At 53.3% G+C, this 23,633-nt stretch overlaps 1 long non-coding RNA gene and 1 pseudogene across 23 annotated transcripts; both read right to left on the reverse strand.

Moving 5' to 3' along the window:
* Positions 1-3,829: 3,829 nt before the first annotated feature.
* LOC118473446 (myosin-1-like) lies at positions 3,830-4,991 on the reverse strand (annotated as a pseudogene).
* A 4,295-nt stretch (positions 4,992-9,286) lies between these two features.
* On the reverse strand, positions 9,287-13,020 carry LOC103638382 (uncharacterized). Of its 23 annotated transcripts, none has more exons than XR_002265096.2 (9): positions 12,773-13,015; positions 12,079-12,200; positions 11,898-11,982; positions 11,680-11,752; positions 11,489-11,586; positions 11,259-11,351; positions 10,005-10,091; positions 9,654-9,763; positions 9,287-9,511 (listed from the first exon to the last, which is right to left on the reverse strand). It is a non-coding gene; the product is annotated as an uncharacterized lncRNA (long non-coding RNA). The 23 variants fall into 23 exon arrangements; XR_004852646.1 differs by having other exon boundaries at positions 9,306-9,511; positions 9,654-9,919; XR_004852648.1 differs by having other exon boundaries at positions 9,306-9,511; positions 9,654-9,919; positions 10,005-10,096.
* Between the last annotated feature and the right edge of the window lie 10,613 nt (positions 13,021-23,633).

The raw sequence follows: 23,633 nt of genomic DNA on the forward strand, positions 1-23,633 counted from the left end.
CATCATTACCCTCGTGAGAGATTTTGAGGGTATCCCATATTTGCTTGGCATTGTCCAACCCGCTCACTTTGTTGTATTCATCCTTGCATAGAGATGCTAGCAAAACAGTAGTAGCTTGGGCATTTTTATGTATTTGCTCATTGATAAATATAGGATTATCAGTGCTATCGAAATGCATTCCATTTTCAACAATTTCCCAAATACTCGGATAAAGGGAAAATAAGTGACTGCGCATTTTATGAGACCAAAATGAATAGTCTTATCCATCAAAGTGTGGGGGTTTTCCAAGTGGAATAGCTAGTAAATGGGCATTTGAATTATAAGGAATGCGAGAATAATCAAAAGAATAGTTTTGATTAACCGTTTTCTTTTTTGACGAAGAGTCTTCGTCGTCGTCATCCCTTGGTGAAGAGGAGGAGGCGTCACTGTCGTAGTAGATGATCTTCTTTATGTGCCTCCTTTTCTTTCCATCTCTCTTCTTGTGACTTGAGCCTGAGTTAGTGGGATTGTCGTCTTTTAGCTCGTCGACGTATAGGGTCTCTTTCTCCTTGTTGTTGATCACCATCCCCTTACCTTTAGGACCCATCTCTTTGGGCGGTTAGTCCCTTAATGAAGAGTACGACTCCGATACCAATTGAGAGCACCTAGAGGAGGGTGAATAGGTGATCTTGTAAAAATCAACACTAAATGGCACAAACTTGGTTTATGAAATGTTAGTGGAATCAAAACCAAGGTGATATGTCTAGAGAGAAAGAGATGACTTCTTCACTCAATTGCTCTTCACAAAATGAGTATTAAACTTAGAGCAATTATCAAGTGAGTAGTAGAAGAGAGAATCACATACTAATAACAATAGGTGACACAACAATTTTTATCCCGTGGTTCAGCCAAGTAGAACACTTGCCTACTTCCACGTGTGGCGTCCCAATGGACAAGGGTTGCACTCAACCCCTTTCAAGCGATCCAATGATCCACTTGAATACCACAGTTTTCTTCCTTATATCAGATGTTTCCTTTGTGAGGAATCTGCACATGTTGGAGCCTCTCACCCTTACAATTTTGATCACAATGAAAAAACACAAGAGTAAGGGAGGGAATAGAAACACACGCGAGAGCTAGAGTCGCATCAATGACACGCACATAAGTCAAGAAGAGAGCACACAAAAACAGCGCAGCGAGTTCACAACTCAATAAGTGCTCAAATCTCAATCACAATGATCCGGATACGTGCTTGTGGAGTCTAGGTGTCTTAGGATGTTCAGTGGAGGCTTGGTGTTCTGCTCCATGCGCCCAGGGGTCCCTTTTATACCCCAAAGGCAGCTAGGAGTCGTTGGTTCTCCATTTGGTAGGCAATTCTTACCTTCTATCCGTTGGCGCACCGGACATTCCGGTGCACCACCGGACATGAACAGTGCACAATTTTTTCCTTCTTTGGCGAAGCCGACTGTTGAACCCTTAGCCCACTTGGCACACCGGACAGTCCGGTGCGGCCGAGTGACCGTTGGCTCTGGCCACACGTCGCCCGTTGATTGCGCGTTGATCGCGCTATCGACCGTTGGCGTGAGCACTGTTGGCTCACTAGACAGTCCGGTGCACACCGGATAGTTCGGTGAATTTTAGCCACGACGTCCTTAGTTATTCCCAAGAGTAGAGAGTTCATCGCTGAGCAGACTGGGCACCGGACACTGTCCGGTGCACCCGCTGGTGCTCCACTTGGTGTTTTAGCTAAACTCCTTTTGCTCCTTTTGGACTTGACTTAATTGGGTTCTTTGCACTTAGATAAGCATGTTTAGCACATAAAACAATTTACTAAGTATCTATAACTTACCTTCACACTTGATCCATCTAAATATTCCTTTGCTCAATATTATGTTAGTTCACATATAGTGTGTTGTGCATCTAATCACCAAAACAATATAGAAATGGCCCAAGGGCACATTTCCCTTTTAGTGAGGCTTTGTATTAGGAGAGGGGGTTTCTAGTTATACTCCAATTCTAGGGAATTGGGCCTCGGATTCCAAATCTCAATTCTACATGCAACCAAACAACAAAATTTAGAAAAGCTGGTTCCAATTCCCAATTTTGTGCTCCAATATCTACATCCAAACAAGCTATTAGTCAGGTTCATGATGGCTATATAAAATAGTGTTTGCCTAGGTAGTCGAAGCGAAGGTGGTGCGAACAGGTACGAAGCGAAAGCGAGTACAGATGGGTACACATAAAAAATGGTGCAAACTAACATGCTGCAAATTAAAAAAACAGATTATGACAGCGCCCTATTGGGCGCTATGCCATTCACATAAGCATGTGAAATTGTAATGAGAAACAGGCACTCAAATAGCACCACATATTTTTTCACAAAAAGGGCATAAAACATCAAAGTGGGTGCAAAAGTCTCTTTACATAACAATCTCCTACATCACATTTGCTTATGGTTTACATGTTTGGTCAATTGCATGATCGTTCGCCAGAAGCAAGTTGTAATAAGATCAGAGTTATCTGAAAATACATAATTAGACCCAGTAAATAACTACAGTCCCTCACATGTTTCATTATTATCAAGCAAAGTAAATTGATAATGACAAGTGCACTTACCCCAAAATAAAATCTAGCCTGGCTCTAACTTGCACCACCTTCAATAGGCCTTGGATGAGTCCACTACTGACGAACCCCATTTATTGAAGCCATTACATGATGGCACCTTTGAGGGAACTGTGATGAAGAAGGTAAGGCCCAACATATTCTACTTTTGGCTTGTCCCTGAACCTGATGACCCCTAGCAGTCCCCTTGCAGAATCTTGGATCAATATCAGACTGGAACATGTCCACAAAAATGATGCAACTCTTTAAAGCTTTTCTGCCTCTACAAAACCAACAATAAAGGTTATTCTATTGTTGTTGTCATTTTTTATATATCAGGTCCACGAAAATGGTGTCGTTTTGTAGCTTTTTTCTGGACAAAAAAAATCATCTAAAAGTTTCGCTTTCAGTATCCACTTAGAAGCATTGAGGATACCGTGCTTTCCCGATGAACATGTGAGCTAGCACAAGACAGGGAGATCCAAATCCATATATGAAAATGATGTTATAAAAGACTGGAAGAAGACAATGGTGTTGTACAAAACTTGGCAAAGAGGCGAAAATCATGATAGAGATAATTGGGTAATGCGTGAATGTCACCTTGGAGAAGAGGAAGCCAAAAAAGATGAGGAACTTGTAGTCTCTAAAATCTTCTATCAGTTGGCAAATAAAAGTATGCAAATATCTGAAATAGAAACTGTTATGAACGATGCACCTGCTTCAGTGATTAGTCCAAAAACTCCAAAGATAGTCACACCACATCCACACCATCTTAAAAATAGTCCATGTGAAACCGAGCAAAGTGATTTTATCCTTCAGGATCAGGTAACTCATTAACCTCTTTTGCAATCACAATGATTGTATTAATAACACTGATATCCTTGTGAAGGCGTCTTTCTTACAAATGTTACTCTTTGTGTGTGTGTGTGTGTTTTCATAGAATACATAGGAGAGCTGTATCGGCAAGCAAAAGAAACGGGAATGAAATTACCATGGCAATAGGGTCGGCATCGTCACATCACCAAAGCGACGTTTTTATGGGGCATTGTGCAACAACAGTCCAATTATTTGGATCAAAGAAAATATTAGATGTCCAGACATATGGAATATACTCTAAAACTGAATTAAAAATATATAGCTAAAATTAGTGCAACGAACTACGATTTACCTAAAGCCGACATAATATGGTGCTGAGAAGGTACAAAGAAACTTAACCAAGCCATCTAACAAAAATGGAAAGAACACAACATCAAAACCCCGTTCTAAAATTTGATTTTGCTGCACTAAAGAAATCACTGAGTTTAATCAAGTAGAGCAGCCGAACAGTTGTCCACCCCTTACTGTCGCAATCTATAACAAAGTTTAATCACGTTTAGTTTTGATTAAAACAACGAGTGACTGAGTTGATAGCATAGAAATGTAAAGAGAACTATAGTAGCGTGTATTTGATCCCCTCTATGTTCAGAGTAATAGTTAAATTGAGAAGTAGTGAAGGGGGATTGATGATCACCTGCAGGTCTTTGTGATGGGGGATCACGCTCGTGGACCATAGCCATTAAGATCTTGAGGCTCTTGTCGTAGTAGGCGATGGACCTGCAGGTCTTTGCACCCAAGCATGTCGTGCATGTCGCTGAGCTACATCTAGACGGAGAAGGCGGTGAGGGACCACTCCTCGGCCCTCTGGTTAGGCTCGACAGGCTGTAGCTGGTGGTGGTCGCCGCCGCCGTCTGCATAGGCGTTGGCCTTGGCCACGCTGCTAATAGGAGACTCTGGCGGCGGAATGACGTATGCAACGACGCACTCGAGGACAGGGATGGAAGGGGAGATGCACGAACTGCGGGAGCATCTAGACGGAGAAGGCGGCGAAGGACCGCTCCTCGGCCCTCTGGTTAGGCTCGACAGGCTGGAACTGTTGGTGGTCGTCGCCGCTGGATGCATAGGCCTCGTCCTCGCCGTCGACAGACGTCTGTGGCAGCGGCGTGATGCCTGCAGCGGCACGCTCGAGGACGGGCATGGAAGGGAGGTACACGGGTGGTGGGACCATCTAGCTGGAGGAGGAGGCGAGTGACCACTCGTTGACCCTCTGGTGGTCGTCCCCGCCGGCTACACAGGCCTTGGCCTCGGCCTCACCGTTAGTAGGCGCCTTTAGCGGCGGCGCGATGCCGGCAACAACGCGCTCGAGGATGGGGGTGGAAGGGGAGGTACAGGGGTGGCATGAGCAAGGTGGGAGAGAGAGAGAGCATTTGATGCGTTTTCGTCGTGTTCGTGAAGGTTGTGGCCGCGAAAAGGAAGAGGGACGAGGCGACTGCGATGGAGCAGAGGCAGGGCCCACGTCATTGCTCCGCCATCACTCGAGCATGGATGTGCCCATGCCCATCAGGACTTCACGAGCAGTGCAGCAGTACCTGCATATCCTAGTATTGTGAGCGGACGCAGAGAACATGACCACCACGCGTCAGGTTTTAAGGAAGTAGATGTGAGATTTTCTCTTTCACCAAACATGATGGACCAAACAAATAAGAGATGAGAGTGAACAAATAGAATTGTAAAAACAAATCAAGACCCAAGCCCCTTCCCACCTTTACTCTCTCTCCTCTTTCATAGAGGAAATGGGAGGGGAGATTTTTTATTATTTCTTATCTACAAATAAGATTCTAGAAGTACCAATGACCTTTAATCTCTACTTTTATAAATCACCAATTTCTATGGTTCTACTGTTGTACATAACATGGGTTGTTACCTTCTAGATGAGCCATGAAAAAAATGCTCAAGCCCAATATGACACGAAACCACATGCAACACAACGTTTCTGGACACTACCACCTGAACGAAGCTGAGCGAAATATAAAAAGGATAGGTTTTCTTTTTAACTCATCCTTTCCTGGACTTTTGGTTAAGATAAAGTATAGTACCTGTCGGTGTTTCGAGACCGGGGGGTCCCTGGACCGACGAGTAAATTGTCGCCGCGTGCCCCAGCGCAGATGGGTCGGCGCGAGACGGAGCGCGAAGGGGGGAGGCAGCCGGAGGGAGACGGGCGTGAGAGGTGGAAATCCTGCGGCCTTCGTGTTTGTCCCGCGCCCAGGTCGGGTGCGCTTGCAGTAGGGGGTTACAAGCGTCCACGCGGGAGGGAGCGAGCGGCCTCACGCGAGCACCGTCCCGTCCTTCCCCGCGCGGCCAACCCTCTGTAAGAGGGCCCTGGTCCTTCCTTTTATAGGCACAAGGAGAGGATCCAGGTGTACAATGGGGGTGTAGCAGTGTGCTAACGTGTCTAGCGGAGGAGAGCTAGCGCCCTAAGTACATGCCATCGTGGCAGCCGGAGAGGTTTTGGCACCCGGTTCGTGTGGTGTCGTGGCCGTCGGAGGAGCGCTGGAGCCTGGCGGAAGGACAGCTGTCGGGGCTGTCGAGTCCTTGCTGACGTCCTCTTGCTTCCGTAAGGGGGCTGAGAGCCGCCGTCGTCATAGAGCGTGCGGGGCGCCATCATTACTTGTCTGGCGGAGCGAGCCAGATGGGACACCGGTCTTGTTCCCCGTAGCCTGAGTCAGCTTGGGGTAGGGTAATGATGGCGCCTCCTGTTGACGTGGTCGGTCCGTGGTGCCCTAGGTTGGGCGATGTGGAGGCTCCTCCGAGGTCGAGGTCGAGTCTGTCTTCCGAGGCCGAGGTCGAGTTCGAGCCCCTAGGTCGGGCGAGGCGGAGACCGTCGGCTGAGGCCAGGGCTGAGTCCGAGCCCTGGGGTCGGGCGAAGCGGAGTTCGTCGTCTTCCGGGGCAGAGCCCGAGTCCGAGCCCTGGGGTCTGGCGAACCGGAGTTCGTCGTCTTCCGGGGCTGAGCCCGAGTCCGAGCCCTAGGGTCGGGCGAAGCAGAGTTCGTCGTCTTCCGGGGCTGAGCCCGAGTCCGAGCCCTGGGGTCGGGCGAAGCGGAGTTTCCTATGGCGCCTAAGGCCGGGCCTGGCTGCTGTCAGCCTCACTCTGTCGAGTGGCACAGCAGTCGGAGCGGCGCAGGCGGCGCTGTCCTCTTGTCAGACCGGTCAGTGGAGCGGCGAAGTGACTACGGTCACTTCGGCTCTGTCGACCGGAGGGCGTGCGTCAGGATAAAGGTGTCAGGCCACCTTTGCATTAAATGCCCCTGTGATTTGGTCGGTTGGCATGGCGATTTGGCCAAGGTTGCTTCTTGGTGAAGACTGGGCCTTGGGCGAGCCGAAGGTGTGTCCGTTGCTGGAGGGGGGCCTCGGGCGAGACGTAGATCCTCCGGGGTCGGCTGCCCTTGCCCGAGGCTGGGCTCGAGCAAGGCGTGATCGAGTCCCTCGAATGGACCGATCTTTGACTTAGTCGCACCCATCAGGCCTTTGCAGCTTTGTGCTGATGGGGGTTACCAGCTGAGATTTAGGAGTCTTGAGGGTACCCCTAATTATGGTCCCCGACAGTAGCCCCCGAGCCTCGAAGGGAGTGTTAATACTCGCTTGGAGGCTTTTGTCGCACTTTTTTGCAAGGGGACCAGCCTTTCTCGGTTGCGTTTTGTTCCGGTGGGTGCGCGCGAGCGCACCCGCCGGGTGTAGCCCCCGAGGCCTCGGAGGAGTGGTTTGACTCCTCCGAGGTCTTAATGCCTCGCGTAATGCTTCGGCTGGTCTGGTCGTTCCCTCATGCGAGCCGGCTGTAGCCCGGGTGCACGGTTGGGTCCCAAGTTCTCGGGCTGGTATGTTGACGTTGTCAACGGTTTGGCTAGAGCCGGGTTTGCGAGAGCAGCCCCCGAGCCTCTGCATAGGGCGAGAGAACGGTCAGGGACAGACTCGACTTTTTTACATACGCCCCTGCGTCGCCTTTCCGCAAGGAGGAGGGAGGGAAAGCGCCATGTTGCCCTTGGAGGGCGCCGAACATGGTGTCTCCGGTGAGCTGCTGGCGGGTAATCCGAGTGGACGCCCGTGCCCCATTTGTTAGGGGTCGGCAAGAGGCCTGGAGGCACGCTCAAAAGTACCTGCGGGTGATCTGCCGGACCCAGTCCCCTTTCGACGGGGTCCGAGGGCTCGATGCCTCCCTCTGATGGGATTCCGTTACAAGATCGTTCCCGCTGGTCTCAGAAATGTCCTAGGGTACCTCGGGAGCGTAGCTCGAGCCTTGGTTATGTATCGAACGTACCCAGGGTCATCCCTCGCTCTGTGTCTGAGGCGGCTGTGAACCCTTCGAGGGCCAGCCTACGAACCCCTGATCAGTAGTGGGCGCGGAGCCCGAGTGGCCTGAGGCGGCCGTTGAACCCTTCCGAGGGGCCGGCCTTCGAACCTCTGACCAGTAGTGGGTGCGGAGCCCACGCGCTCTGAGGCGGCTATTAAACCCCGCTGAGGGGCCAGCCTTTGAACCTCTGATCAGTAGGGAGGCTCGGGGCCTGTTTCCTTCACAGAGAAGGATCCTTTTTGGGGTATCCCCCTTTCCCGGTCCCTGTTGTAAGAGAGAGAAAGAGAAAGAGGAAGATGAAAAGGATACGGAATCGAATGACGTGGCGTACCTTTTTTGACGCGGTTATTATGGCGAAGGCGAAGCGTCGCTCGCTTCTCCTGCCTGAGGCGTCGCCTGTCCCGCCGCAGAGCTAATGCGACGGGGCGAATGGTTCGCGAGGCGGCCGTTGCGCGTGCGCGAGCCGTTCGAGGAACGGAACACGGGCGCGTCGTCTTCACGCCGTGAGAGAGGGTTCTCTCGCTGCCCCTGGATGGGACGTATGCTTGGCTGACGACGTGACCGCTGCTCCTGCCCGCCTGCCACCGCCATTACTGCCGGCCCATTTTTGGTCGTATTGACCGTCGCGCCTGGCTGGCACTGCTGGGCCGTACGCAGGGTTGCCTCGAGTCGCGATACTGGTTCCGCAGTCGAGGAGGCGTGGTAGTGGTGTGAGCGGCGGTGCAGTTGCTCGCACGTAGCAACCGGCGCGCCGGTTGCTTGACGCGTGGGCCTGGGCCTCCATGCTGGGTGCGTTGGAAGTCGGAGGGGCGCGCCCACTTGGCGCGGTTGCATGCCGCCTGCACGGCTGTCCGCCCTTTCACCCGCTGGTCTGGGCGAAAGTGGAGGAATACTTGTAACCGCTGGGCGGTTGCATGCACCGCGCGCGGCGGTTTGGCTTCTTCTGCCCTAGGCCAGCTTGCATGACGCGTGGGACCCAGCCCCCGCGCCGTAGGGGGAGGACCTTGGAGCGTGTTGGAGAAGACTCAGCCCACGACGGCTGGGGGCACAAGTAGGGAGAGTCGCCTTTAAAAGGAGGGTGACTCCCTTGAAAGGCGACCATGTCTTCTCGCTCCCTTATGCACCGTGTCTTTCCACCACTACAAAATGACCCCCCCTTTAGCAATGCATATATGTGTTGGTACAAATCTATATAAGCGTTGATATGGTCTATACCAACACATAATTATGTGTTGCCTATACTGTCGTTGCTGTGGGCTACTGCAACACTTATACATACGTTGGTAAGTCATATAAATAAGTGTTGGTAAACTGCAACAGATTTTTATAAGATACAACAACGCTTACATGTGTTGGTGCCGCCCGTGACTATCTCGTCATCATAGGATGCTACAACGTTTAGATTCGTGTTGTGGCAACATTTTTAAGCATTGCAAACAATAAACCAACAAATAAATATTTGAATATTTTATTTTGAGGTTAAGAGTATAACATGTTGAACAATGCACATTTAATATTTCTAGAATCATCCAGACACACATGGCAAAGAAGAAAAAATAATATATATTAAAAATCAATAATTGCATTACAAGAAGTTGATCCATAGTTTCATATATAATATATGTTCGAGACACTTTTGGTATGATAAAAATATATTTACATATGACTCATAGTCATCGGTGATCTAGATCCTAAATAAATAACCAATATGCAAAACAAATATCCATATGCAGCAAGCCCTTGCATCTTCATAGTGTTCCAGGTTCAGAACTGAAAAAATGAAGCATAGAAAATATAACAGGTTAATATATACAAAATGACAGGAATAAGTAATGCAAAGTTGAGAAGAGATGTGCAAATATCGCATTTCAAAGAAGGGGAAGGAAAAATATTATAGCACAAAAATTCATACAATGGGAAGCATGTATATCCTAGACTGATCTAATCATTATTTCTTATTTCTGCACATAGTCCCTGCCTCTTTGCCTTCAGCTCCCAAACTTCAGCTCCAAGCCTGCACAACTGCACTGCCCCAGCATGGCATGGCAAGGTGAGCCCAATAGTGCAAGGGCAACACATTAGTGATAGGAAGATTGGAAACAAATTTAGACACCAGCCATGATGTTTTTGCCGTATTTTGCTTGCGCTCCTCACCAAATGCCCAAAGCTTTCCTAGGACTAATGCACTTGATTATTAACTACAGTCAGCATGATATTTTACACATATAAAATTTTAAGAGAACAGAAGGACCTGAGTGAGCACCTTGGATGCATTACTGTTGTTTTTTTGTTTTAGTGATGCAGAAATTGTAGCTTGGAGTCCTTCGCGTCGTGGTTGTGGTGGATTGCTCTGCACTTCAAGAACACACAATTACATGTGAACTACTTGGGAACATAGTTTAGGAAATCTGTTGCTTGCTGCTACTTTCAGCATGTATACAATATGATATAAACAATCTTATTCCTAGACAGATCATACATTGTTGTTATTTAGTTCAAGTAATTCCTATAAAAAGCAACCTTGGTACAGAATATCCTATGACTACTGCCTACTTTACCAATGATATTGCAATGAGGACATAATTAAACAACCTATCTTGTCACTGTTACTGCAACAATTAAGAATCATTCAAAACATACATAAAAAATCCTAATTGCCCATTGTTCCTAAATGTAGAAGCACAAACAATTCATAGATGGATCTAATCGCACAACATAACCATGCACCCTCATGTTAAAATCTGCAAGATTTCAAATAGTGCAGTCGTTGCACACCCAGATTTGATCAAGAAGAAATGTTGTTTAATTACCTAGTTATATGATAGCCCCTGCAGCCAGCATTAAAACCGAACCATCCTAATCCCAGAAAAACATATCATACCACAAGATGCAGAGTTTCACTAATAAGAATTCAGGCAAGAATTCTCTCTAGAGCTAAAATCGGGCTAAATCTTTCGTTGCTGAGATTTATAATCTGCAGACAAGGCACAGGAGGGACCTTGGAGAGCTCAACTAGGGTAGTTCTATGCAACTCAGGGTTGCAAAGGTTGAGCATATTATCTCTGAAAGCAATAGACCTATTAGAAACAAAACCATGTCTATATCAAAGAGAAATAAAAACAACATACTAAAATGCTAGAATAGAAAGCTTCAAGGTCTGCCAACTAGCTAGGTATATTTCAAAGAGAAATTGGGCTATGATGGATACATGAATACCATGGTCGATGAACCAACAACCATTTTATTACCAGTAATGAGAGAGCACAGACATATTTCTTTAGCGAGGTGTAAAGACCATGTAACTTTACTTTCAGTTTTTGTGTTTAAGTTCTTTAAAGATGAGCTGCTGATGCAAAAATCAGTATTTAAACACTTTCAGTTATCTGCAGTAAAAGCAAAGAACGCTGACAGCACCACCATTGATGGTATTCTTCTTAATATAATGTTACTCAACTCTCCTACGTGTCCGGCAAAAAAACACCATTGATGGTACTGAGGGGCTGTAAAATAGGGACACCTGAGAGTCATTTGCTTCTGAACCATTGTTTGTGAAGAAAACTTTCCCCATTTCCCTTGCAGTGAACATGCTAAGGATCTCCAGCGCAAGATCCTGAAAGGAGCAGCAAAATTCCAATGGTCAGTTTTGGAAATTTGGCAAGTAAAGTTTTTAGAAAAGAAACCAGGATAGAGACAACGATTTCAAATTTGAAGAAGCCAACAACCGACGCGTGGTTCAAGAAAACTTACCAACGAAGGTTTTGTTGTACGGTTCTAGAAGGAATGGTAGAAGGGTAATTTGTTTAATTGCTCAGTTGCTGCTTTGACTAATCGAGGCTCGCTACCACCTAAAGACATAACGAACACAGATGATGCAGAAGTAACAGGTGCAAAGACATTGCTAAAGCCCAGAAACAAACACAAAAGTCGCGTGCACATACCTAAAGCTGTGCACCATAATCCTGCAAGAGAGTCCAGATACTTGTTCCCATTAATGTCATAGACATAGGAACCCTGCATAATCAAAATGGTGATAAGCTAGACTGTGAAATATATTCTGTAAATGTAAAGATTAAAATCTACTTCTCCACAACTGAACACTGCATTTCAAGAGATGTAACAGAAACTATGGTGTAAAGTTCAGATTCAGAGTGACAACCTCAGATCTCTCAATGATCAGAGGGTGCAAATCATTGCTCTACCAGCCAGCTGTAAAAGGCGCCAGCATGCCGTGGCCCTTGAACCTGGAAGAATCACCTTGTAGATCAGAAATAGATAGTGGTGACATGGCCCTTGAGCCCAATTATTTCGGTTCCAGACAAGAGGAAAGGACTGTGTACCCATTTTCTTCAGGCTGAGCAGACGGTGCTGAACCAAAATGTCTGACTGTCGCATCCAACAAGCTATCCGCATAGCCTTGCAAACTTGCGGTGCCAGTTACATGCTTCAATAAGCTGCTTGCCTGTGATCAAGAGGAAAAAAAAGGATCACACATGAGCTATGTGACGAACGCAAACCGCGAAACATTGGCAAGTGGACGTGGTGTTGCCTGGACAACACAATTAGGTCAAAAAGAATATGTGATGCTCACATTAGTACTGCCTTGAGGTGCTTTGACGTGAACACATATCCCGAATAAAGGAACCCTACCTTTGCATCTCGAAAGTACTACTACTACTATCTGTGCTAAATTAGGAATTGAATATACAAAACAGTGTAATCGCACGTACTCGTAAGTGCGATTTTTAAGACCAGGGATTCGGGATTCCTACAGTGTAATCTGATACCTCGACTGCTAAAGTAAGTAGCTGGCTCCAAGCAGAAACAGAAACTGTATAATTTATTTATCGTACTAGTTTGCAACCAAAGATCGAAGCATGCATATTATCCATCGAATACCAGCCACACCAAGTCCCCACTTCCCCTGAGGCGGCGAACGCCGAGGATTCCTTAAAAACGCGGTTTTTTCCTTCCCGTCCAGGGCGATGAGAAAGGCGGCTCCGTAGGACAGGAGGAAGGTTCATGGATGATCACCTGGGCGGGGGCATTGTTGGATCAGAGCAGGCGTCGCGCGATCATCATCGCTCCCGGAGGCAGGGGCGGACGGCGCCCTCGCGGGTTGTTGGAGGCTGGCGGGGGCAGGAGAGGAAGAGCACGAGAAGCGAGGCCCGAGGGAGGCATGGGGAGGGGAGGAGACTTGTAGGAAGGAAGGCGAGGAGGACGCGAGGTTCGCGGAGAAGAAGACGTGCCCAATTTTGTCCAGGTATCTGTATCTCTCTCCCTGAGTCACCATGCTCCGCTCTGATAACGGCAGATCGGACGACAGAGGAAGCACGCCACCACCCTGGGGTGATTGATTGGTGTGGTTAGCTAGTTAGTTCATATCACTTCCCCCACTTTACACATTTTTTGCGCAATTTAGCATCCCAACTACAATGCTTTAGTTAAAAATAAAGGCACAATTGCAAAATTGCTAAAGTACCAAAATTAATCTACAGATATAGTTTGCAACACATGTAAACGTTACAAGCATTCTAGTTACTCTACGCATATGGCTGCAACACATGGTAATCGTTGCTATGATCGTATTTAATCTACGCATACAGTTTGTAACGCATGTTAAATGTTGCCAGTACCATTGTAATTCAACAGATATAAGTTGCAACACATAAAAAGCGTTGGAACCTAATCACTTCCAACGCATATAATTGTACGTGTCTAGGTATACGTTGCTATAGGGGGGTTTATTTTGTAGTGCACCTTCCGAGCCCCCAGATGGGGAACACCCGCAATCCTTCCGCCTTGTCGTTGGAGGAACGCAACTTCGTGGAAGTTGGTACCTTTCAGCCATCGCTCGGCTTCAAGGATTTTCATCATGCATCCCGGCTGCACCCCCTCGCCGGCGGTCACCCAAGACGGTGACCTCCAGTTCGATGGCGGGGAAAAGCAAGCCGGGCTGCGGCCTCTGCCCCTCCCTCAGCTTCAAGGATGCTTACCATCCTTGCTGGGGCGGAGAGCGAGGCGAGCCGGGGCTCTACCTCCCGCACGGGTCGGCTGGCCACCTCCTCTTCCAGCTTCTGGTGGTGGAAACCATCCCCCAGCTCTGCGGAGGAGGCGTCCTCCAGCCATGCCGGGGAAGGCGAACTGTTGCTGCCCAGCTAGGATGCAACAGTCCGCCCTCTTCCTCGTTTTCATGGCGAGGACGGGAGCGAGGACCTGTCGGTGCGCTTTGGAGCGGCCCGCTCTTTGGCTTTGATGTTTGGTTCGCGTCCTTTGAGCGAGGACGCGAACGAGAGCCTTCCGGTGGCCGCGTCCATCCTAGGACCATAGCTGCTGTTGCAGAGGTCGCTGGCGAGTCGCCCGGAACTTGTTGCCCCGCAGGCTCCCCGGTGTGGAGGTTGTTCATACCCGCGGGGACGGAACCGGAGTTCCGTTTGTAATGGCACCTTAAATGCCGGTCTTTTTGTTCATTGTGGCTGTCGAGGCCTGAACATGTATGTATTTTCGGCATGGAGCCGTGTTTTTTCCTCATTTCGAGCACTAAGACTCGTCTGTCGGTTATCTGAACCGCTTCACCAAGCGTGAGTCGCCCCGTGCAAAGGTGACGAGTGAGGTATCTGTATCCCGGAGGCGTAGGAGTCCCTCGGCTCGGTCGGCCCTGCTGTCCGAGGCTTCTCTTGCTTAGTTAAAGGAACCCCTCGGCCGCTCTTCGATGAGCCAAAGCCGGGGGTAGCGGTGTTAGCTCGAACAGAGGCAGAGTTGGCTCGAAAAGAAGACTTGGTTGACCAGAGCCTGGCCGGGTCGTCCACTGGCGGGATCGACGCCGGAATTGAGTTGCCGAGGCCTCGGGCCGGGCTGATGTCTTCGGGGGACAGCTGGCCGAGGCCTCGGGGTGACCGGCCGAGCCGTCTGCTCGAGCCAGATTCCTGGAGAAGACCCTGGCGGCGATGGCCCGGGCGTGGTGCTGATGTCGTCCTTCAGAGTGGAGATCCTCCGACCGCGTCACCGTCCGAGGCTAGGTCGGACCTCGCCGAAGGTGTAGTTGACGCCGAGGGTGCTGCTGCTCCCTTCAACTGTCAAGATCCGAGCCTGTAGGATCAGATTATCTTGTAGCGTGTGTTTTCTGCGGCCACCGAGGCCCAAACACACCACCGTCGTGTTGTAAAGCTGCGCTTCTTTTCCTCTTGTTTCGAGTATTTGGACTTCTTTGTCGGTAACAGAATTGTCTGTGCGAGCGAGAGTTGCTTTTCACGGAAGGCGATGAGTGAGGTATCCGTATCCCGGAGGCGTAGGAATCCCTCGGCTCAGTTGGCCTTGCCGCTTACCCGCACTCTCACCCGTCCATAGGGTTCTGTCACCGACGCAGTCGAGAAGGCCCGAAGAATCGCTTCGGCAGAGGAGCTTTCGAGCGTGAAGACTTGTTCGGTCCGCGGAATCACTTATTCGAGCGCGAGTTACTTATCGCAGAAGGTGATGAGTGAGGTATCCGTATCCCGGAGGCATAGGAGTCCCTCGGCTCGGTCAGCCTTGGCTGCTTACGTGCACTCCGTCGTTTTCAGGGTCCACTTTCGAAGTAGTCGAGAAGCACGAAAGACATTCTGGCAGAAAAGATCTTTTTTCGAGGAAAATTTCGACGCAGAGGGGGTTCCCCCCTTTTAGCCCCCGAGGGAGGGTCGGGCTTTGCCGAGGCAAGGCTGACCCTTCCTTGATGACTAAACTTTGCGTGGGAACGAGGTATACGAACAAATTGAAAGCATCTTAAGGGTAGAAGCGACGTAGCTGTTGGATGTTCCAAGCATTGCTGTAGACCTCGCCCTGACTGTTGGCCAGCTTGTATGTTCCGGGCTTCAGAACTTTGGCGATGACGAACGGCCCTTCCCAGGGAGGCATGAGCTTATGCCGCCCTCGGGCATCTTGTCGCAGCCGAAGCACCAGGTCGCCCACTCGGAGGTCTCGGGACCGAACCCCTCGGGCGTGGTAGCGTCGCAGGGACTGCTGGTACCGCGCCGAGTGTAGTAAGGCCATGTCCCGAGCCTCTTCCAGCTGGTCCAGTGAGTCTTCTCGATTAGCTTGATTGCTTTGGTCGGCGTAGGCCCTCGTCCTCGGGGAACTGTATTCTAAGTCTGTGGGCAAGATGGCCTCGGCCCCATAGACTAGAAAGAACGGCGTGAAGCCCGTGGCTCGGCTCGGCGTTGTCCTCAGACTCTAGACCACCGAGGGGAGTTCCTTCATCCATCGCTTGCCGAACTTGTTGAGGTCGTTGTAGATCCGAGGCTTGAGTCCTTGTAGAATCATGCCGTTGGCACGCTCTACTTGCTCATTCGTCATGGGGTGAGCCACGGCGGCCCAGTCCACCCGGATGTGGTGATCCTCGCAGAAGTCCAGGAACTTTCTGCCGGTGAACTGGGTGCCGTTGTCGGTGATGATGGAGTTCGGGACCCCAAAGCGATGGATGATGTTGGTGAAGAACGCTACCGCCTGTTCGGACCTGATGCTGTTTAGGGGTCGGACCTCGATCCACTTGGAGAATTTGTCGATGGCGACAACAGGTGCGTATAGCCCCCGGGTGCCTTCTGCAAGGGGCCGACGAGGTCCAGACCCCACACAGCAAAAGGCCAGGGGATGGGTATCGTCTGCAGGGCCTGAGCGGGCAGGTGGGTCTGCCTTGCGTAGAACTGACACCCTTCGCAGGTGCGGACAATTCTAGTGGCGTCGGCCACCGCCGTCGGCCAGTAGAAACCTTATCGGAAGGCGTTTCCAACAAGGGCTCGAGGTGCTACGTGATGGCCGCAAGCCCCCAAGTGTATCTCTTGTAGGAGCTCCTGGCCTTCGGCGATGGAAATGCATCGCTGGAGGATGCCTGAGGGGCTGCGGTGGTAGAGTTCCTTCCCGTCCCCCAGCAAGACAAACGAATTGGCGCGCCGCGCCAACCGTCGAGCTTCGGCTCGGTCGAGGGGTAGCTCTCCTCGGTGGAGATATTGCAGGTACAGGGTCTGCCAGTTTCGATTAGGCGTGACCCCGCTCCGCTCCTCCTCGATGCACAGTGCCTTGCCCTCGGGGGCCGAGGGTGCCTCGGGCTGAGCCGAGGGTGCCTCGGGTTGGGCCGAGGGTGCCTCGGACTGAGCCGAGGGTGCCTCAGGCTCGGCCGAGGCCTTCTCGGGCTCGGGCGTGTCGTCGGTCTTGACGGAGGGTTGATGCAGGTCTCGGGAGAAGACGTCCGGGGGAACCGTTGTTCGCCCCGAGGCTATTTTAGCCAGCTCGTCCGCAGTCTCGTTGTAGCGTCGGGCGATGTGGTTGAGCTCGAGCCCGTAGAACTTGTCTTCCAGGCGCCGAACCTCATCGCAGTAGGCTTCCATCTTCGGGTCGCGGCAGTGGGAGTTCTTCATGACTTGGTCGATGACGAGCTGTGAGTCACCGCGAGCGTCGAGGCGTCGGACCCCTAGCTCGATGGCGATGCGCAAACCGTTGACCAGAGCCTCATATTCAACCACATTGTTGGACGCCGGGAAATGGAGGCGTAGCACGTAGCGTAGGTGCTTTCCGAGGGGCGAGATGAAGAGCAGGCCTGCGCCTGCTCCTGTCTTCATCAGCGACCCATCGAAGAAAATGGTCCAGAGTTCCGGTTGGATCGGAGCCGTTGGGAGCTGGGTGTCGACCCATTCAGCCACGAAGTCCGCCAAGACCTGGGACTTGATGGCCTTCCGAGGGGCGAACGAGATCGTTTCGCCCATGATTTCCACCGCCCACTTTGCAATTCTACACGAGGCCTCTCGGCACTGGATGATCTCCCCCAGGGGGAAGGATGACACCACAGTTACCGGATGAGACTCGAAGTAGTGCCGCAACTTCCGCCGCGTCAGGATCACCACGTACAGCAGTTTCTGAATTTGTGGGTAGCGGATCTTGGTCTCGGACAGTACCTCGTTGATGAAGTAGACTGGCCTCTGGACGGGCAATGCATACCCCTCTTCTCGTCTCTCAACCACAATCGCGGCGCTAACCACCTGAGTGGTCGCGGCGACGTAGATCAAGAGGGCTTCTCCGGCAGCGGGGGGCACCAAGATGGGCATGTTTGTAAGGAGCGCCTTCAGGTTCCCGAGGGCTTCCTCGGCCTCAGGGGTCCAAGTGAAGCACTCGGACTTCCTTAAGAGGCGGTACAGAGGCAGGCCTCTTTCGCCGAGGCGCGAGATGAAGCGGCTCAGAGCCGCAAGGCATCCCGTGACTCTCTGTACACCTTTCAAGTCCTTGATGGGCCCCATGCTGGTGATGGCCGCGATCTTCTCCGGGTTGGCCTCGATGCCCCGCTCAGAGACGATGAACCCCAAGAGCATGCCTCGGGGAACCCCGAAGACACACTTCTCGGGATTGAGCTTCACGCCTTTCGCCTTGAGACATCGGAATGTCACTTCAAGGTCGGAAAGGAGGTCGGAGGCTTTCCTCGTCTTGACTACGATGTCATCGACGTAGGCCTCGACCGTCCGGCCAATGTGTTCGCCGAACACATGGTTCATGCACCGTTGGTACGTCGCACCCGCATTCCTCAAGCCGAACGGCATGGTGACATAGCAGTACATGCCGAAGGGTGTGATGAAAAAAGTCGCGAGCTGGTCGGACTCTTTCATCCTGATTTGGTGATACCCCGAGTAGGCATCGAGGAAAGACAGGGTTTCACACCCAGCAGTGGAATCCACGATTTGGTCGATGTGAGGCAAAGGGTAGGGAACCTTCGGACATGCTTTGTTTAGACCAGTGTAGTCTACACAAATCCACCATTTCCCTCCTTTCTTTCTCACAAGCACAGGGTTGGCAAGCCATTCGGGATGGAATACCTCTTTGATGAACCCTGCCGCCATTAGCTTGTGGATCTCCTCGCCTATGGCTCTGCGCTTTTCTTCGTCGAATCGGCGCAGAGGCTGCTTCACGGGTCGGGCTCCAGCTCGGATATCCAGCGAGTGCTCGGCGACATCCCTCGGTATCCGAGGGACTCCACGCGAAAACGTCGGCGTTCACGCGGGGAAAGTCGACGAGCACTGCTTCCTATTTGGGATCGAGCTCGGAGCCGATCCGGATCTGCTTGGAGGCGTCGCTGCTGGGGTCGAGGGGGACGGACTTAACCGTCTCCGCTGGCTCGAAGTTGCCGGCGTGGCGCTTCACGTCTGGCGCCTCCTTAGAGAGGCTCTCCAGGTCGGCGATGAGGGCCTCGGATTCGGCGAGGGCCTCGGCGTACTCCACGCACTCCACGTCGCATTCGAACGCGTGTCAGTACGTAGGGCCGACGGTGATGACCCCGTTGGGGCCCGACATCTTGAGCTTGAGGTAGGTGTAGCTAGGGACGGCCATGAACTTCGCGTAGCATGGCCTCCCCAGTACTGCGTGGTAGGTTCCTCGAAACCCGACCACCTCGAACGTGAGGGTCTCCCTTCGGAAGTTGGAGGATGTCCCAAAGCATACGGGAAGGTCGAGTTGTCCGAGGGGCTGGACGCGCTTCCCGGGGATGATCCCGTGGAAAGGCGCAGTGCCTGCCCGGACTGAGGACAGATCAACACGCAGGAGCCTGAGGGTCTCGGCGTAGATGATGTTGAGGCTGCTGCCTCCGTCCATGAGGACCTTGGTGAGCCTGACGTCGCCGATGACGGGGTCGACAACGAGCGGGTATTTCCCTGGGCTCGGCACGCGGTCGGGGTGGTCGGCTTGGTCGAAGGTGATGGGCTTGTCGGACCAGTCTAGGTAGACTGGCGCCGCCACCTTTACCGAACAGACCTCCCGACGCTCTTGCTTGCGGTGCCGAGCCGAGGCGTTCGCCGCTTGCCCACCGTAGGTCATGAAGCAGTCGCGGACCTCGGGGAACTCTCCTGCCTGGTGATCTTCCTTCTTATCGTCGTCGCGAGCCCTGCCACCCTCCGCGGGTGGCCCGACCCTGTGGAAGTGGCGCCGAAGCATGGCGCACTCCTCAAGGGTGTGCTTGACGGGCCCCTGATGATAGGGGCACGACTCCTTGAGCATCTTGTCGAAGAGGTTGGCACCTCCGGGGGGTTTTCGAGGGTTCTTGTACTCGGCGGCGGCGACAAGGTCCGCGTCGGCGGCGTCGCGTTTCGCTTGCGACTTCTTCTTGCCTTTCTTCTTGGTGCCGCGCTGAGTTGACGCCTCGGGGCATCTTCCGGTGGGCGGCCCTGGGGCTGCTTGTCCTTCCGGAAGATAGCCTCAACCGCCTCTTGGCCAGAGGCGAACTTGGTGGCAATGTCCATCAGCTCGCTCGCCCTGGTGGGGGTCTTGCGACCCAGCTTGCTCACCAGGTTGCGCCAGGTGGTGCCGGCAAGGAACGCGCCGATGACATCTGAATCGGTGATGTTGGGCAGCTCGGTGCGCTGCTTCGAGAATCGTCGGATGTAGTCCCGGAGAGACTCTCCCGGCTGTTGTCGGCAGCTTCGGAGGTCCCAGGAGTTTCCAGGGCGCACGTATGTGCCCTGGAAATTGCCGGCGAAGGCTTGGACCAGATCGTCCCAGTTGGAGATCTACCCTGGAGGCAGGTGCTCCAACCAGGTGCGAGCGGTGTCGGAGAGGAACAGGGGGAGGTTGCGGATGATGAGGTTGTCATCGTCCGTTCCACCCAGTTGGTAGGCCAGCCGGTAGTCCGCGAGCCACAGTTCCGGTCTCGTCTCCCCCGAGTACTTTGTGATAGTAGTCGGGGTTCGGAACCGGGTCGAGAACGGCGCCCGTCGTATGGCGCGGCTGAAAGCCTGCAGACCGAGTGGTTCGGGCGAGGGACTCCGATCCTCCCCACTGTCGTAGCGTCCCCCACGCCTGGGGTGGTAGCCTCAGCTCACCCTCTCGTCGAGGTGGGCCCGACGGTTGCGGTGATGGTGCTCGTTGCCGAGGCGACCCGGGGCCGCAGGCGCCGTGTTGCACGTGCGCCCGATGTGGACCGAGGCTTCCCGCATGAATCGGGAAGTCGCAGCGCGATGTTCCGAGGGGTACCCCTGCCTTCGGGAGGCGGAGCTTTCGGCCCGTCGGACCGCGGCGTCCTCCAGGAGATTCTTGAGCTCTCCCTGAATTCACCGCCCCTCGGTGGTTGATGGCTCCGGCATCGCACGGAGATTCATTGCCGCTGCAGCCAGGTTCTAGCCGACTCCACTGGAAGTGGGTGGCGACCTTACCCTGACATCGTCGGCGATGCGGTGCTGGATACCCTGGGGTAGATGACGCACTTCTCCGGCCGGAGGTTGGCCCGCCCATTCCTGCCCGATGTCCTAGCGGATCGGCTCAAGTGTTCCTGCTCCCTCGTCGAGCCTGGCCTGCACCCCGCGGATTTGCTCGAGCTGTGGGTCATGACCCCGCGCCGGAACAGGGACCACAGCTAGCTCCCGTAGGATGTCAACGCGAGGCTCAGGCCTAGGGAGATCACCGTTCTCCGGCATACCAAGACGGTTGCCTTCGGAGGGACCCCCTAGATCGACGTGGAAACATTCACGACTTGGGCCGCAGTCCTCGTCGCCGAGGCTGCGGCTACCGTCGGAACAGTCGGAAAGGCAGTAGTCACACGCGGTCATAAAGTCCCGCATGGCACTGGGGTTACCAAGTCCGGAGAAATCCCAACAGAAGTCGGGCTCGTCATCTTCCTCGGACCCTAAGGGCCCGTAGGTCGAGACGTCCATCAGCCGGTCCTAGGGTGACCGCACACGATACCCCAGAGGGTTTGGACTCGCCTCTACGAGAGCGCCCACCAAAGCGAAGTCGCTTGGCGGGTTGAGGCTGAATCCAAAAGGCGTGAGATGGGAATCGGTTGGTACCTCTTGGTCGATGGGCGGTGACGAAGTCACGTCAGGTACTGACTGCACCATCATCTCAGGTACGAGGGTGACGTCCAGCAAGTCCTTCGCGAGCGTGCTGGCGTCATCCGTTTGCTTGGGATTGGCGTGTTGCGGGGAGAGGGCGCTCGTCTTCGTCTCAGACGCGAGGTCGATGCCCGACGTGCCTCCCGTTGGGGCGCCGGCGCCGTCGACCCGCTCGACAGCCGACGAGGTGCCGCCTCCTGCTTGGCCTTGGTTGCCCCGCCTCCTCCTCCGTCGGCGGGGGAGGGGACGGGGTGACCTTGAACGTTGTTCTTCCACCACGTTGGGAAGACGTCGTCGATTCCGCCGCCGGTGGGCGGGCTGTCGGCCGCCATTGTCGCTGCCGCACGGCGGGGGAAGGAGTATCATGTCGTAGCTGCCGTTGAGGGACATGAACTCAAGACTCCCGAAACAGAGCACCGTCCCGGGCTGGAAAGGTCGCTGGAGACTGCCCATCTGGAGCTTGACGGGAAGCTGTTCGTCAACACGCAGCAGGCCCCTACCTGGCGCGCCAACTGTCGGCGTTTCGAGACCGGGGGGGTCCCTGAACCGACGAGTAAATTGTCGCCGCGTGCCCCAGCCCAGATGGGTCGGCGCGAGACGGAGCGCGAAGGGGGAGGCAGCCGGAGGGAGACGGGCGTGAGAGGTGGAAATCCCGCGGCCTTCGTGTTTGTCCCGCGCCCAGGTCGGGTGCGCTTGCAGTAGGGGGTTACAAGCGTCCACGCGGGAGGGAGCGAGCGGCCTCACGCGAGCACCGTCCCGTCCTTCCCCGCGCGGCCAACCCTCTGTAAGAGGGCCCTGGTCCTTCCTTTTATAGGCGCAAGGAGAGGATCCAGGTGTACAATAGGGGGTGTAGCAGTGTGCTAACGTGTCTAGCGGAGGAGAGCTAGCGCCCTAAGTACATGCTATCGTGGCAGCCAGAGAGGTTTTGGCACCCGGTTCGTGTGGTGTCGTGGCCGTCGGAGGAGCGCTGGAGCCTGGCAGAAGGACAGCTGTCGGGGCTGTCGAGTCCTTGCTGACGTCCTCTTGCTTCCGTAAGGGGGCTGAGAGCCGCCGTCGTCATAGAGCGTGCGGGGCGCCATCATTACTTGTCTGGCAAAGCGAGCCAGATGAGACACCGGTCTTGTTCCCCGTAGCCTGAGTCAGCTTGGGGTAGGGTAATGATGGCGCCTCCTGTTGACGTGGTCGGTCTGTTGTGCCCTAGGTTGGGCGATGTGGAGGCTCCTCCGAGGTCGAGGTCGAGTCTGTCTTCCGAGGCCGAGGTCGAGTCCGAGCCCCTGGGTCGAGCGAGGCAGAGACCGTCGGCTGAGGCCAGGGCTGAGTCCGAGCCCTGGGGTCGGGCGAAGCGGAGTTCGTCATCTTCCGGGGCCGAGCCCGAGTCCGAGCCCTAGGGTCGGGCGAAGCGGAGTTCGTCGTCTTCCGGGGCTGAGCCCGAGTCCGAGCCCTAGGGTCGGGCGAATCGGAGTTCGTCGTCTTCTGGGGCTGAGCCCGAGTCCGAGCCCTGGGGTCGGGCGAAGCGGAGTTTCCTATGGCGCCTGAGGCCGGGCCTGACTGCTGTCAGCCTCACTCTGTCGAGTGGCACAGCAGTCGGAGCGGCGCAGGCGGCGCTGTCCTCTTGTCAGACCGGTGATTTGGTCGGTTGGCGTGGCGATTTGGCCAAGGTTGCTTCTTGGTAAAGACTAGGCCTTGAGCGAGCCGAAGGTGTGTCCGTTGCTGGAGGGGGGCCTCGGGCGAGAAGTAGATCCTCCGGGGTCGGCTGCCCTTGCCCGAGGCTGGGCTCGGACGAGGCGTGATCGAGTCCCTCGAATGGACCGATCTTTGACTTAGTCGCACCCATCAGGCCTTTGCAGCTTTGTGCTGATGGGGTTACTAGCTGAGATTTAGGAGTCTTGAGTGTACCCCTAATTATGGTCCCCGACACAGTTTGATTTTTTTTGTTAGAGAGAGACTACTTTAATTTTAATTTTTTTTATAGGGAGGGTGCTTTTTAATTTTTAATTTATTTTTTGTTAGGAGGATCTATCGTATTTGTCTGGACCCTCGTGTCGCGTATCGTACAACCGTTG

This window comes from Zea mays, chromosome 9, assembly GCF_902167145.1.
Source record: "Zea mays cultivar B73 chromosome 9, Zm-B73-REFERENCE-NAM-5.0, whole genome shotgun sequence".
In the NCBI taxonomy this organism is placed as follows: domain Eukaryota; kingdom Viridiplantae; phylum Streptophyta; class Magnoliopsida; order Poales; family Poaceae; genus Zea; species Zea mays.